General features: G+C 33.9%; 1 protein-coding gene across 1 annotated transcript in view; it reads left to right on the forward strand.

The window, feature by feature from the left end:
- Positions 1-3,137: 3,137 nt before the first annotated feature.
- Positions 3,138-17,199, forward strand: part of LOC149076532 (popeye domain-containing protein 1-like) — a 30,909-nt gene continuing 16,847 nt past the window's right edge. Inside the window, exon 1 of the mRNA XM_089244116.1 lies at positions 3,138-3,801. The gene's annotated coding sequence lies outside the window, so the exon portion shown is untranslated. The remainder of the gene's footprint in view (positions 3,802-17,199) is intronic.

Here is a 17,199-nt window from a genome sequence, read left to right on the forward strand (position 1 = left end):
TGGATTTTATTCGCTTTGATAGTCGGGAGGACTCGTCGTCTTCCATCTTGGAGCGGCAAAACCAGTTTTTTGTTCGAAGTGACGTCTAATCGTTAAAAAAAGCGGCACGGGGAACAACAACTGGCTTTAGCGTCTGTATTACGAAAAGTATATTAAATTCTTCGATATTCAAGTCATAATTTAAATTTTTAATGGATAAAAATTGAGCTGGAAACATCTCGTATTATTTGAAAAATTATCGGGAAATCAATTTCACACACACCACACATTTTAAAATTTTCTTCGTTTTAAAGCGGCTAAAGTGGGATTTGGTTGCACCATTGATTCGAGAATTAAGTAACAACTTTAAGCCTTGTAGGTAGAGACCAGTTGAAAAAAGACCGTTTCAGAAAAAGCTTCTATTGTATTTGTCAAATTTTTAAGGAAGTTGAAAAAATATCGCGCTGTCATGATTTTTAGTGATTTTTTGCCATTTAAATAGCTCGAAAAACTATATAGTTATTGAAATGTTACATTCACCCTGGAAAAGTACTGATCATTTGGTTATACACACACATCAGACGTGATCGTGATAATTATTAAGAGAGAAGAAAGGTCTCTCCTTTCAACGGCCATTTAGTTCATAGGTTATTAGGCTAGAATTCATTCTTTGTTCCATGGTAAATTTCATGTTAGCTTGATATAATGATACTAGATATTTAGAATTATTTAGGGCATAGAACTGGTCGAGGGAGTGCAGGAAAGAGCAGCGCTTGCTCTTGATGGCACACGCGGTTTGAGCTGTGAAGAGAGACTTGATTTTTTGAATATGTTTACATTGAGAGGTAGCAGATGTGAAGGGATTATAAATCGAAGTGTTTAAAATTTTCAATGGGAGGGATAGGATGGAGCATGAGTTATTTTTATACATTGTCAATTAACTGTTTCGACACCAGTATCGATTGGTAAGGGACAACTCCAGGTAGTGGCGTCGCAGTGAATTTTTTTTCTAATAGGTTGTGAATGAATGGAATAGTTTACCCTCGGGAGTCGTGAATTCTACCACAATTGATATATTTAAAAAAAAGTACGGTAAACATATTGCGATAAATCGTGAAGTTACCCATACTTAGATAAAACAACCACAAGTTTTTATGGGCAGTGTATTTCATTTTATCGCAATCATTTGTTCTTTGTGTTAGTTTTTTGTCATTGTGTATTTGTTTTCTCGTGATAATACACAAAATAATAGCAAAATGATTGCTATCATTTTGTGTTGCTGTATTTTAGTTATATTTGACATCCATATTTCTTATGGGCATCTCTTTATAGCCCCCTCGTTGGGTGTTTTGTCTGTTGTGGCCTTATTTATAATAACCATGTCTCACATTCTTAGTTTTAATTTTTTCTAAACGTCTCTAATGAAATTCATTACGAAAAATATATCGGAATATATGTGAAGCATCATTTGATTTTTTTAATGAATAAAAAGTTCGGGAACATCTAGTATTAGTTGAGGAATTTTATTGAGGAATCAATGGCACCATATGAAAAACTGTGGTTTCTCCTGTTGCGTCGGAATGAAAAAAATAAAACTTGTGATAATATACACAATGTAAGACTTGGTTTATTTCAAATTTTGGATAATTCGATTCGAGTTTTTCCTATCTATTTTAATGTTAAAGTTCTTTGTTTAATTCGAACTTTTTTCGATTTTTTTTTTTTTTGTGGATAATTCGAAGTTGGAGGGAAAAAAAACATGATTTTTGTATGAACAAATTCATTTTGGAAAAATTCTACAAGAAGTCAGACTTTGCTTTTCTCAATAAAGTTGTGAATCACTTGCCTGACTTGCCCGTGCTTTTGCACTTGGAGGGTGCTAACGAAAATTAAACATTTAACTAAATCTGCGCAAACTATATGGCTTCATGCAATAGCAACATACTGTTATCTAGACACATAACCTTGCAATTTTATTACATAGGTACAGAGTCTAGTTCAGTCACATTATCTGTCTAAAAACTAGATTATTTATATTCCGTGCAAAACAGTTCGAATATGAGCTTTTCGGAAAAAAAAACATTTTAATCTCATGAAGAGCTAATGAATAAATCAAAAATTTTAAGATTTTTAAATTAAAAAATTAAGTACGTTTCTCTGTATTTGTCTGTTATTCCTAGTCATAGACGTGAATAGAATGAAAAAAATAAAGAAACCTTACATTTTCTGTGGAGAAAAAAAATTAGAAACTCATCATCCAAGTGGTTAAATAACGAATTTTTAAAGACTGGTAACAAATTCGAAATTCTTTTTTTTCCTCTACTCTTAGGTAAGTATCAGAAAGTTCTGATTGCAATACATTAATGAAAGTATATTTCCTTGATAGCATAGGAATGATATTCAAAAATTTGGGAAACAGCTTCATAACGGATGATCATGAACTGTTTCAGTAAATCAGGCTTTGAGCGTGGTCTAGAAATTCTGCAGTGATGCTGATTCCAGAACAGTAGAATAATGTAGCAGCTAAAATAAATTACATTATAATTATGAATTATTAAAATATGGGAAACAGTTTCGTAGCTGATGATAAAATTCTAACAACTGACAATCATTATATTGACAATTAAACTGTAATTTGGAGTCATTTTACAGATCCAAGGTAGATTAATCTAGATAATTGGATAATTTTAACGTTTTTTCAGTGACGTGGTTTTTTAAAGTTCGACTATATTTAGGTTTCGTGATAACAAGCGCTATAATTTCTTTCGAGAAATCTGTTGTGTCATAGGTGTGAGCAGCATTGGAAATGAGCACGGAAAATTTATTTATGAGCATGAGTAAAAAAATGGTTGTAAATGTTTCTCTTTTAAGCTTCCGAATCATTCCGGAATAACAATCACAAAGGAGGAAGGGAGAAGGTTACATAAAGTCGAAAGTTAAGAAGGACGTCGAAGATGAACGAAGAAGAACGGAACAACATCTCCTTCCGGTAAATTACATTGTACCAAAGCCAAGTGAAAAGAGAAAAGATCTTGATCTTCAGACTCGTCGGCAAAGAATCCTCCAAGGACAAACACGAGGTGCAAGGATCACCATCATCATCACCACCACCACCATCGCCGCACTTCCTTGTTCTTCGTGTATCTTTTCCAAAATGTACTTACGTCTAGTCTTTCTCGAGCACAATACGAGGCTCTTGCAACTCTTTTTCATTAGGGGAGACAGACAGAGAAAGCGGTCGTTTCCTCTCGATGGGTTACCCAAATACCGAGATGCAAACATACCGAATGTACGGAAAGGAAATGTAACAATATTCATCCCTAAGATAACCGTACTACCCTTCCAATTCCTTCCTTTTTTGAGACTTTTCTCTATCCATCGATGGATGGTGCTGGCAGTTGGTTCCTCTGCTTTCCGAGGATTGGTAACGAAAACGGACGGTGGTGGTCGAAGAGGGCGAGATTTCCAGACCTCTATCGATCGTAAAGCCGTTCCGTTCGTTACTCCTACCGACAAGCATCCTCGCCGTCGTTTTGCAGCATTTCCAACGACGGTATACGGAGAGAGCCGGTATCCGATTCACTCGGATTTTTCGGCTTTTCAGACACACACACACAACAGAAGGGGGATGCACATGAGCATGTTATTAATATTCGAGAGAGAGGAGCATGGGAAAAAAGCCTGTCATTAAAATGAAAGGATTTTATAAAGATATGAAGAGCTGGATCGATCACGTTTCGTGGAAAGAAATTTCGGCAGAAATCTCCGTGATTCTCATCGTAAAGGTTAATTCCTTCACATGCTGTGACAGGGAATAACAAGGTAAGAAGAAATGATATTATTGGCTCTACATTCTTTTGTAAGTTTCGGAAGGTCGGTCGATTCTCTGATTTGTTTTTGAAGATTCCCGTAGTTAAGATGTACAGAAATGTGTGTGTAAAAATTGTAGTAATTAGTGATTAACAGTTGTGGCAGGAACTGGGATCATGAGTATGAAAAATTATTTATTATTATGAAATTCATACTGAAGAAAAACAAAACAGACAGAAAAAAATTTATATTTTTATTTACATTTAAGTTGACTTAACATTTCGTTCCAAAATGTGTCTTTATTCATTTTATTCCTCGTAAAAAAAACTGGCAATCGGTGTGACTTTTAATTATCTATGATTCAACTGAGAATCTCAAAACAAGTACCTAGGCTGATGTATTTATACACACAAGCTGTGCTGATACCATGTCAGATATAAGTGAATATCTTCGTATACCTGTAAAAAGATTAAAATAAGGGACTTTCGAACTAACGAAGGGTTGAAAACTGTAAAAAAAAATTCCTTTTTCATTTAGGCAATTTTACATCAGCTATTAAGTTTTAAATTTTATGAAAGTTATTAAGAAATTTGTTAAGATTTTTTTTTCCGAATTAATATCTGACGTTACAACATTTAGCAAGTTGTGAGAAGATATTTCAGAAAAGGAATGTATAAGGGCCTTTGAACTCCGACATGAATTAATTTTATGGTTACAAACGTTTTTAAGTCTCGAACAAAAAATAATCTTTACTTAAGTTCGTTTATCTGTGACATCTAAACCCATAAAGTAGAAATTTTTCCACTGAAAAAAAAAATTATTTTTAAATTAAAATGTCTGAGAAACAAGAAATAGGGAAATTTCTCTATTTAACACAATAAATGAAGGACAGGAAGTTTTAAATATAAGTTTTGGATTAGAGGGATCGTATAAAAAATTAAAGATCGTATTTGAGTTCCCGTACTATCCTTTGTAAATTAGATCATGTCTCAGATCGACATGATATGGGAAAATCTTTCTTACTGGATGTATGTCTCTAGTCCCACTGTCCAAAAACTAAAAGGTTTATAAAGAATTCACTTTGTATATGCCTTATATTTAATAAAGAAAAAAACACCGTTTCTTTTTTTTTGCTTCCGTGATTATCGGTTGATTCAAAAATTTGAACGTGAAGTTACCGAAATTTATGAAATAGCCACAATGCACGTGAATCATGCAATCTGAGTAATTTTGAAGTTTTGATAAATTAATCCAGTGTTAGTGTTATACGCAAGCTAAAACAATAATATGACGATAAATAAACGATATATTTTAGATAGATTATAGATAGACGAAGATAGTATAAACGATATATTTTAATATGACTATTTAAATAATATCATGCTGATGAAAATGCGTAATCATAACTTTTTACTAATTTTAACAAAAATATGTTTCTTGAAGTTGTCGGGCATAGTAACAAATATTTACTTGATCGATAGAAAAATTACTGCTAGTAATGTAACGCAATCATTATCCTATTATCAAAATCCTATTATGAAAAGCATCAACAAGATTACAAATGCTCTTTTCATTGTAGTTTGAATCTTTTATAAGATAGACTAATCAAACTAAATGGCCGATTCCATACGATAAAATAGTATTTCATTTAATTAATTCATCACAACTATTTAATAGTTTGTTTTTTGTTGAATTAATAATATTTCAACTCATATTTATACATAGAGAACAAAAAACCATTACTTTATACTTCATCTCATTATTGAGCGTTGTTTTCCGCTGGTAGTTTCATCGTTTCATTTTCTTCCTCATTTAATAGATACATATCAGAAAAACAATTAAATATGTTACAAAGCGTTTTGTAAATGAATCAGAATCTAATATTAATATATTGTAAATTCACGTCGAAATGGTGAGGATTAATTAAACTTATGTATGTAGAAAAAAAAACAGAATAGTTCTCTAATAGATCATTGCTTTAAATAATTGCTTATTTTCGGACTTTTTTTTCTTCCAATAACTATTCATTTATACATTTATTATGGGTAAAAAACTTGATAGTGAGCCAACAATATCTCGTAATGTAGTTTAATTAAATTAGTTTACATTTTTGTTTCTCTTGTACATTAGAAGAAATAAAATCCTGATTTTTTCCTCCATTTTCGTAACATAGTAGTTTTATTATTTCCAAAAGATATTTTGATAATTTAACGATGGGCATCAGCTATTTGTTAAATAAAATGTGAGAATAATTGAAAAAAAATGATGAAATATATTATTGTTGGTTTGAAAAATTTGCTCTAATCAGTCTAATGCATCATGTCGGGTTACATTCATCAATCACTACGATTATTTTGCAAACATTTTTTTCCCGTTTTCAAGGGACTGATGATATATTTTTTAAAGTCAACTTAAAAAATATATTATGAAATATTTAGTTTGATGTTTTCAAAATTGAGATATGTCAACTTCGACTATGTAGTTTTTATATAAATAATTTTTCTGTTAAGTTTTAGAAGTTAAACACACTGAGTATCATGAGTAAACATATGTCTATGCCTACTCTGTTTTCTCAACTGATGTTGGTGGAAGTTTGTAAGGAGGTCTTGAAAACTTACAGAAGCTTTGAAATTAATTTCAAATACGAATCACTTATGATCGGGGGGATTGTAGTTTAAACCCAAAATATTGTCTTAAAGTTTTTCTGGTAAGTGACAGATGATCGATAGAGGGGCTAACACTCATTTATCTTGCAGAAATACGCAAAAGACGTTAATTTTGATGTAATTAATTGCTGCCCATTGGACAAGTGGGTTCCTTGTACGATGTCATCGTATGAATATCAGCAAAACCTCTTGGCTTTGCCAAAGTGAGATTGGTTCTGTGATTTTGTTCCTCACGTTGCATTCGTGGATGACCATTGCTGTGGTTGGCGAGTGGTCACAGCGACGGATTCGTATCGCGAGGACCTGGGTTCGAACATCACCGATGCCACAGAGGACATCTGCTAAAGTTGGTTCTCTGAGGTTCCGAACTTCAAGACGTGAATACGAGAAAGATCTCCCCATTAAAAGTCTCAGCACAGACAACAGGCTTGCCATGGTACAAATATTTAGTCATTGCACTCCACTCACAATTTAAAATTTAAATGGCATCACTAAAAACTCACCCACAACACTAGATACGCACTCAGACTGTTAGGTACACACACACTCACATTTCCTTCACAACTCACTTGGCAGTAAATTGCCCTTGGCGATAGATCAGAGTTACGCTCGGTTGAAAAGAAAGGAAGTTGTAAATGTGTGACCGTTGACGACATAGTGGCGGTCTGCTGAAGTTTGTTTCTTACGTTTTTTCAACTTCAATGTGCAAATGCAAGTCCATTTGAATAAAGTCTCTCCGCAGACCTTCAACACGATACTTACATAGCATGAGAAATTAGGTATCTAACATTTAACTTCAAAATATGGAAGGCAGATGGCAGCGCATTCAGGACACGAAACATGCATAACTCTGACAGCATGAAATGAAAACGTTAGAACCACACATACACTCAGAGAGAGAGAGAGGGAAGACACATTCCAACATCCACCAGTTCGTTAGAAATTCTGCAGAAGAATATGTGCGAGGTGCATGCGTGATTGAATAAATAGTATAGTTGTCAGTGCCGTAACTAGCCATTGCTACGCCCTGTGCAAGAATTTACATTTACGTTCCATCTGGCCTATTCTTGGGCATCCCTCTCCCTTCCAAGTGGTGAGGGTGCACCTGCCTAGTTACGGCACTGATAATCGTAAATAAATCAAGAAAATCACCTGGCCTAATCAGTTTAACCAAAATAAATCTTATTTGCCTACTGATGCAATATGAATGCGGCCTCTATCGTTCATTTCCGAAATTTCCGAAGTAGCTTTTTAGGACCACATATTCTTCACACTCTTTCGTATGAAGGAGATTTAGCAATGTCTCATTTAAATCCCACAAGAATAGAACATAAATTGAAACAAAAAAAATAGTGTAAAACCGCAAATGTTTTCAGTAAATTGAACTTCGTTCAAAAATCAACGTGTCCTCTTTTTACCGCATATCCTATGAATATTGTTCTTCTAAACATGGAGGAAAAAAAAATTAGTAGTTTAATTTAACTACAACTTTTTAAGGTCCATGCGAAAAACATGTACAAGAATATGCAGCAATGGTTTTATTTTTATCATCTCTCATTATACCAGTATGATGCCCACTGAAATCACTATGGATAGAGTGGCCCAAAACTCCACCCTGTTTTCGATTGTAGCTACAGCACTGCGCTCATTTTATGTATCTCACAACCATTAAAACTCATGGAAACCTTGGATATAAAAAATATATTGAGCTGGCATAAAACGTGTCGGTTTTCTTTTGTTTGAATTTGCAAAGGAGTTCCTTATTTTGTATTCTGTCAGCGCTCGTCCACTGTCAGGTGAATAAAAGACACAATTACTATCTATTTAAAAAGAAAGCTGAATATAAAACACAAGAAGTATGTATATAAGTATTCAGACGAGGCGGAGGTGTGGACGGCTATTTCTGGCCAAATTATATGCGTGACCACCTGAATGGAGGAGAGAAAGAAAGAACAGCCGTGGCTCGCAGGAAAAATAAAAATGGCTAATATCCGGGAACCCCCTTTCCTTTTTTTTCCCCAATGACTTGTCTGTTCTTCGCTGAATTCTGTGCGCATTACGTATTTAGAAGGTTCATTAAAACTATGGGAACGCTAAGAAGTAAGAACGTGTGTGTGTGTGTGTGTGTACATGTATGTGCGCACGCGTGCTTTTAATGTAGAGAACTATTATATACAAAAATAAAATTGGTTGATACTGTATATCACCCCCTCCTCCCTTCCTCCTGTTGGCGAGTTTCTTAGTAAGGTAAAATGTCACAAGTTTCAGGTAGCCAACACCCCTTTGACTTTAAAAATTACTTTTCGAGAGGTTGACGGTCTTGACATTTAATCTGCTTCAATGAAACTCAGAAATTCATTGGCATCACGTTCCTATTAATCACTTTTATGTACTTTATTTGCTGGAAGTCGTATTTCGAAGGAAAAAGTTTAAATTATGTCTGAAATCAAATTTTAAAAAAATGACAATTATTAATCGCTTTATGAAACAAGCTAACTAGTTAAATACACTAATTTCCAAAAGTCTGTCCTTTTTGAAGTTCAGACATTTTCTCGAATTTTCGGAAAAACACTAGGCGAATCGTTCTGAAATTTCAGTCATACATACTTTATATTGATACTCACCATTTCCAGTGAAAATTTAGTCATGGATGCATTTAAGGGACCAACAAAAAATTAAGCAATGAAACAAAAATGTTTTTGATCAACCCTGTATCAGAAAAAGAGGCAAATGCAAATAACTTGCAACTTCGAAAAAAAAATATTGTACTATGTGCAAAACTTCTGTGCATTTTCGTGAGAACAGCAAGTACATTGAAGTGCCAAAAGTCATGGGGTACCTCTTAATATTGTGTGGGACCTCTTTTTACCCGGCAAAGTGCTGCAATATTAAGAGATACCCCATGACTTTTGGCACTTCAGTGTATATTCATGAAAATATAATTGGTTTGTATTTTATGTGCTCACTCTTTCATGTGCGAACGTATGCAGACAAAAAACAAGGAGAGAAAACTTCTATTTCAAACTTCTATAGGAACCATATACGCAATATTATCAAGGGTATTAAGCTCTCTCGTTAGTTAAGTTATATCGAACTTGTTCTGGATTTCTCCGTGTAAAAAAATATCAAAATCAATCTCGAGAGTGTTTTCACTTCACAGTTTTGAAAATTTTAGCTCTCAACAATATACTATGAACTTCAAACGTGTATAAACATGAATACAGCATATGAGATGTATTTAATGTGTAATAAGGCATGCACAGTTCAAAAAAAATTATTATTCAACATTTTAATACAAATCGACCTTTTAAAGCTCGGGTGTCAGATTCAGTTGGATATTGGACCATCTGCTTCAAAATTATCTCTTAAATGGCTACCAAAAATAATGATTCAAATATTTCAATTAATAAATCAATTTTGTAAATTAAAAATATTGCCAAATTTTTGTTATCAATTTAAAATTTTCAATCGATAAATAAAAATATGTCAATTCAATTAAAAATTAATTACAAACAATAAACTGTACAATTAGAATCGAAGGAAAGTGAAAGAAAAGTTATAAATGAACCATAAAATTAATTCCATCTACCTATAAAAAATAATTGAGAATATTCTATTCTAAATGGCTTTTGAGCAAAAAGTCAATTTACACATAAACTTGACAGTGCACGGAAAAACACGCGTTAATATCTGGTCTTTCACTAGAAGTTGGATATTTTAGTCATTCAAATATCCTTTAATATCAATTAAAAATGTCAAATCTCACAGCTGATTAAGAAATGAAATGAAATGAAACTTGATCTTTTTTATTTGGAGCAGTTTTATCTCCCTGTAAAAGTAAAAGCAAACTGCGGGAATAAGAACTATTTGTAGTTTCTGGACCGGATGAATTTCAAAGTGATCTCATCGCAGGTTAGAAAATGTAACTCATTTCTAACTCTTCCCATCGAAAGACCTGCTGATAAATGACACAATGGGAAGATTGCTGTTTAAGAATATCTGAATACATTTCCTTCAATTTCGCTGCAAGTCTTAAATCAAAATTTACATTTTTTGCCGGCCATTACCATTCTTCGCATGCGTACCACACTTTCTCACTTCTACGTTTGTTCATAGGAGGTTGATATTTTTTCCCAGTGCCACGATGTCGGAAATATCTCCCTTTGTTGCGGTTTCGTGAAAGAAAACATTTCTAAAAAAATTTCAGTGATGTACATATCTATAACGTAGAACAAACTACGCAGTAGCAAACCATATTAGGTTCACAACACAGACACGCACACTCCAACATGTACCAATTCGTTAGAAGTTCCGCAAAGGAATATGGATGAGGTGCATGTTTGGTTTGGTAGTAGTAGTAGTAGTGAGATGTTCATATAAGCCCACGAAGAAACAGTTATTTGAGCCACATCCATAAACACCCGAAATTTCATCGAGCACTATTGAAAAGCCATGTGTATATAAGTATATTACTTCTAATTGGTCACGAAAATCATCAGCTCTTTGATGTTATTATTTCGACCCCAAAATGGCTCCATTGAAAAATATCATGAAATGCTTGCACATATTTTAATGCATTTTCTGCATTTTTGCAGCGTTTATCATCAACTCCTTAACCAAGGAACTATCGCCGCTGAAATACTTGGGATGTTTCACGAATACGTAGCTGATTTCATTATATGTAAATGCTCTCATTGCTTTTGTTGTAGATAAATTCTCCACTTCCCTTTTGATAACTAAATTATTTATTATTTTTAATTAAAAAAACAATATTTTGATTTAAAAAAATATAAAAAAACAATATTTTGTGGATCTTGTTGGGACTTCACGGGCCGTCAGTGTAACGCCCCCGTTTTAAAGTCTTGGGTCATAAATAGTCTCTTGGTGCAGTAAACCAACAGCCTTACAAGGGGGCGGTATATCTTGTCTTAAAGTATAGATGGAAGATATACAATAGAGTATTCTATATCTCTCTCTCTCTTTTCCCTCCTATCATCGAGACATTTTTCACTGATTATAATCAGAAGTTGATTTTTTTTTTTCGTTTATCCTCAGTATATTTTTTTCCCTTCCCTCCCTAGCATTACCGATGTGCAAATTACAGTCAAATCTCGATAACACGAACGTGCAGCGGCCGACGAAACTTTCTACTTATCGTTAGTTTGACTTATCGGAAATTTCGATTTCAGAGTAGGGAAAAAGAAAAATTGATCAAGATAACGGAGCTATTTACGAATATCGTATTAGTAAAACATGTCAAACAACTGGACGCGAAGAAATTCAAAAAAAGATTAGTGTAATTTAATCATGTTTAATAATTGAATGAGGATATTGAGAAATTCACTAAACGCACATACTGTATTATGGAAGTAGACGCATACAGGATACTCATATAAATGAAACGAATTGTAAATAAAGTGTATATACAAGATTATTTTCTGTCACAAAATGCGTTGTTTTTTGACTCTTTCTCTGTTTCCCTCTTTTTCGTCCTTCTTTCGAGAGAAGGTCATATACTTTTTACAAGCAGATAAACTAATCTGCTAAATTGTATTGCTAAATGCTGAATTCTATTGTTAGATGCTAAATTTCATTGTTAAATGCTAAATTTCATTGTTAAATGCTAAATTTCATTGTTAAATGCTAAATTTCATTGTTAAATGCTAAATTCCATTGTTAAATGCTAAATTTCATTGTTAAATTTCATTGTAAATTCCATTGATAAATGCTAAATTCTATTGTTAAATTTCATTGCTAAATTCCATTGTTAAGTTTCATTGCTAAATTCCATTGTTAAGTTTCATTGCTAAATTCCATTGTTGAGTTTCATTGTTCAATTTCATTGCTAAATTTCATTGTTCAATTTCATTGTTCAATTTCATTGCTGAATTTCATTTTTAAATTTCATTGCTAAATTTCATTTTTAAATTTTATTGCTAAATTTCATTGCTAAATTTCATTGTTAAATTTCATTGTTAAATTTCATTGTTAAATTTCATTGTTAAATTTCATTGTTAAATTTCATTGCTAAATTCCATTGATAAATGCTGAATTCTATTGTTAGATTTTAAGTTACATTGCTAAATACTATCTTTTAAATTTCTGTCATTCCCGAAAAATTCGACTTAAAGGGAAAAAAAACTTTGATAGATTTGAGGGAAAATTTTAACACTAAAATACGGAAAAAGTTTTGGGGCTTGGTGAAAACATCCACTTGAACAGACATTCGAGCTATCGGAGTTCGGCTTATCGCGAATTGACTGTAGTTTTCTGAAGAGAGAAGATTACAAGCGATTTCATACGGTTTGACGAGTAAGAAAACATCTAGATATACGGGAAAGGTGCTGGATGTGGTTGATAACGAAGGGAAATCCTACTCTATTCATCTCTTTTTTCTCTCCTTTATTTCCTGAATATTCACGAAAGCCCCGTTTACATGAGAAATAAAAATCCCGGTGATCTTTCACTCTGCGATAAAAGCAAAGGATTGTGGGAAAGTGGGGGGAGAGGTGTGAAACTCATAATCCCACCAAAGAAGATGGGTAAATTTCTTCTCCCTACCCCGTTCTACCCCCGTTACCCAAAGCGGGGAAAGAAAGTTGCCAAGCAGGTTAATTCATCCCCATTATTCCGCAATCTGGCTTATGTAAACAGGGATAGAGACACTGTTTTCAGAGATCTATCACTGGCACTGCAACCATACCTCGACCAAATTTATTGCTAAATCCCGTAAAAAGAATAATCTCATGATTTTTTGAAGCAGTAAACTTGTCTCGTAATCTCCGAAGGACGATTTCGTTAAAAAGAAGAGTAGTATAGGGAACAGCGAGGATTACTGACGTCACACCTTTCGCTGAAAGATGGTAGACGAGTCAGCCTAAGATTTCAAGGAGCTATGCTACAAACTTTAAAAGAAAGAATTTCAGATAAAAAAAAGGTTTAATGCGACATTTTGGCAGTTATTTTTCAATTTTCTGTAAATCATAAAAAAAAACACAAACCACAAACCATAAAAAATGGCTCATGATTGAAGCGGAAATTATTAATAAAAAACCACTTACCGGATACATTAATATCATCAGCAATCAATTTCTAGTAGCATTTTTTTTAGAATTAAATGGGAAAAGCGCTATTGTATATTTATGTACACATATGTAAGACAGACAGTCGCGTGCTAAATCATCCAAACTACGAAAAATGATTAGCCGGAGTAATGGGTGATATCACTAAACATCATTAGAATGTTGTTTTTTTTTCCCCCGCTCCACTGGAAAAGAAAAAAAAAAGTGTCAAGCAAATGGTTGTCGCAGCGTTTTTCGACAGTTTATTGGCGAAACGCCATCTCGTCCCAGGGTTCGGAACACGTCCTGGGGAAGCCTTTAATATGATAAAATAACAAAAAAGTTGTGTTTTTTCTTTGTCCATAAGTGTCAGTCCTGACAGTACGTGACGTGTTCTGCGCTTGTGTTAGTTTGTCTCTCTCCACACACACACACGCGCGAGCGCTGAGGAACACACGTCGGCATCTCAATTTTCAATATTTATCTGGCTCATTAATGATTGTCAGTGTTTTCAAAGTAAACAGCTCATTACACGTGCGTGCCTCTCTCTCTCGTCAAGTCAGACTATTGATAGCAAACAAATACACGCAAAGCATATGAGGAAATATTTATTATCACACCCTGAATCTATATACGTCGGAATAATTTCGTGTTTTCTCAATTTTCAGGAATTAAATACGTACTTCTGATCGTATGCGTACGTAGTAGGTAGCAGTAGTAGGTAGGGCTCGGGGATCCATGATGTTCTTAAGTCAGCCATCTCGTTGGGCAATCTGCCTGTTGTGGCGTTGTATTTGTATATAGAGATATAGACGGATTTTTTCTCAACCCAAGATATCAAGGAAACAGATATTTTCTGGATGCATATATTATGTCTAGATGAACTCGGGAAGAAGTCAGGGTCGCGTCACTAGTGGTATAGATATTAGCATGCTTGTCCGGTTTGCAAGAGGGTTCGAGTCCCGGCGGAGACCAGATGACTTTCATTTCCGGGTTCACTTCGGCGTTATATCTAGAAAATATCTGTTTCCTTGTTATTCATATAAGTTTTTTCTATTCACATTCACAAGACGAGAAAAACTATTTTCTCACGAAGTTAAATCCACAGAGAATGATTGTGGTCACCCTCGTGTAAAAAATTATGTCTTATTTTTTTCCTCACGATCCGCCATCTGTATCACATCTTGTTCAGACGTTTTTTTCTCTGTGTAAATGACGAGAACCAATCGGATGAACATTTCCTTTTCTTCATTGTTCGAGTTGCCATCACCAGGAAAGGAAAAAAATAAAGTTTGTTCAGAAAAAAGAGCGACTAGTTTTCTTTCCGATAATGGGGAAATAAAAAAAAACGTTGACATGTCTTTTCCATAAAAGAACCAATCTAACGCTACTGCAAGAACGTCACTTAAAAATCCGTATTTATACTTATAAGTATAATAGTATAGTATACAAGGGTCCTGTAAGTCCTGATTCGGACTCATCATCCGTTACCTTATCTCATCAACCACTTATATCATCAACTGTTTGGCGTAGAGATTTGGTTTTTAATTTCAAAAATGCTCAAAATGTGTTTTGAAATCACTCTGCACCAATTGTGAGAGTGAAAATATAGTTGCCATAAAATAAAAAAATCTAAATTTTTATACGTTGCCCGGGCTTCTAACTTCCAACTAAAAAGTTGTTGCCCTATCTCTTCTGAGCCTAACAAAAAAAAATTCAAAAATCAGTGCAATGGTGAGAAAGATGAGCATAATTGAGGGAAAGGAGCGTTGTCCGTTAATTTATGCTGTTCTTTCTTTCCAAACTTTTCTCCGTTTTTTTTAATTCAAATATCTTATTATTGTACTTAAAAACGTGAATTTTTTTTTTTTTGTCCTCAGGGGCAAACACTTTTTAATTGGGTTTTCTAGGACTGGCTAATACATTGAAATTTAGATTTTTTTATTTTATGGCACACTGTATCTCTTGCAACTGGTGCAGGGTGATTTTTGAACGCATTTTGAGCTGTTTTTCAACTGGAACCATATCTCTACTACGAACGGTTGATGAGATGAAGGACGAATTAGGACGTACAGGATACCAAATGCTAAATGATATCTCTTATGCATCGTTTGCTGAGATAATTCAGGTAGTGAATTATCTTATTGATTGACTTTTGGCAGATCTGCATGAAAAAAAAAAAACTGCTCAAATTTAATACATGCTGATCAACTACTTTCTAAGAAAATACTGGGTGTGCATGGTTAAAATTAACCTAGTCAGAGCTGTCAGAACTGTGAATAGTGACTGTTCTTCAAACTTTATGAAACTTTGGAAACGCCTTGATGGAGGGACCGGAAAAAATTGGGAGCGAAAAAAAACAATTCTGACATTCATAAACTAGAACTGAACTGCTCCAAGCTTCATAGAAAGGTAATTAAACATCTCCAGCGCAGAGCCATTTCCATTCTCATTTCTTCACTAAATATAGTCCACGCTGTTTAATGTGATCACATTACACGAAAAAAAAAATTGAGTTTGGTTGAATTTTGGTTTCAGAATGCGCAAAAAAGAACTTTCGCCGGAAAAAAAAAAGATAACATTATCCGAAGTCTCAATAACATTCACCGAGCTTTTTCCCGGTGTTATGATATTGGTCCGTTCCGTTCTTCGCAAAAGTGATGAAAATACCCTAATGATAACAGCCGCAATTTTAATAGGTTTTAATAGGCAGCGTCGACTGTAGTATTATGTAGAGTTTATAAGAACGTGCTATGCAATTAAAACCCTTTTAGGAACAAGGTGATTTTGTGCCGAAAGCTATGCAGACATTTCGGTCTTCAAAGTGGGATTGAAAATTCTCCTCAACCCTTCAGTAAGACGTTCCTAAAATTTCATGATTTTCTTATGGGTCGTTAAAATTGGATAGCTCTAAATAAGTGAAATTTATTTATGCACACCCTGTACATTACAGTGATGAGTTCATGGTTAAATCCCTGCACAAAATGAATAACGTCGGAATTACGAGCTCTTGCAGAACGTACAAACTGCAAAACTGAGCCGAGGCAGACTCGGATATCTTCAGATATGAAAAAAAAAAAACGCTATTCAACGAAATTCTGGGAACTGATATTTCTCAGAAATAATATTCTTATTATATTTTAACAGTACATATTTACGGTACTTATTGCTACAGTAATTTACTGGACATATATGTTATTCTCATATCGCGTACGCAGGAATTTCTCAAAAGGGGAGGGGTCATTTTTTAAAGCAAAAAACAACATTAAAATCTCGGCTCACCCCTTGCGTACGTTAGTGATTGCTTACCTTTTTGTAAAATATCTCGCTATTTTCTGCTTGTTGAAGCTCGGAAAACTTTTTTTATTCACAGTTGAAATATAGTATTTGTTCAAAAAAACTGCATTTTTCGCGAAATAACTTTTCTAGAGCTTACGATATAGCGTTTCCAAGTAAATGAATCGCTGAAAGAATCCGTGAACGTAACTTCAATCTTGTAGTTTACTAAAGGTGATAGAAATGTGTATATATATATATATTTTTTTTTTTTTGTTTGCTTGTTTTTCTCCCTTTATAACGCGGACGGCCAGCGTTCCATCGTCCAGTTTTTTCTTCAGAATCTAACGACAAAATAAGAAATATGTAACTGTTTGATGGAACAATCAATTGAAAGATATGGGTGA

The sequence above is a fragment of the Pholcus phalangioides genome, unplaced genomic scaffold (assembly GCF_987345545.1).
Source record: "Pholcus phalangioides strain wild (caught in Gottingen) unplaced genomic scaffold, Ppha-v1.0 ptg000015l_1, whole genome shotgun sequence".
NCBI lineage: Eukaryota > Metazoa > Arthropoda > Arachnida > Araneae > Pholcidae > Pholcus > Pholcus phalangioides.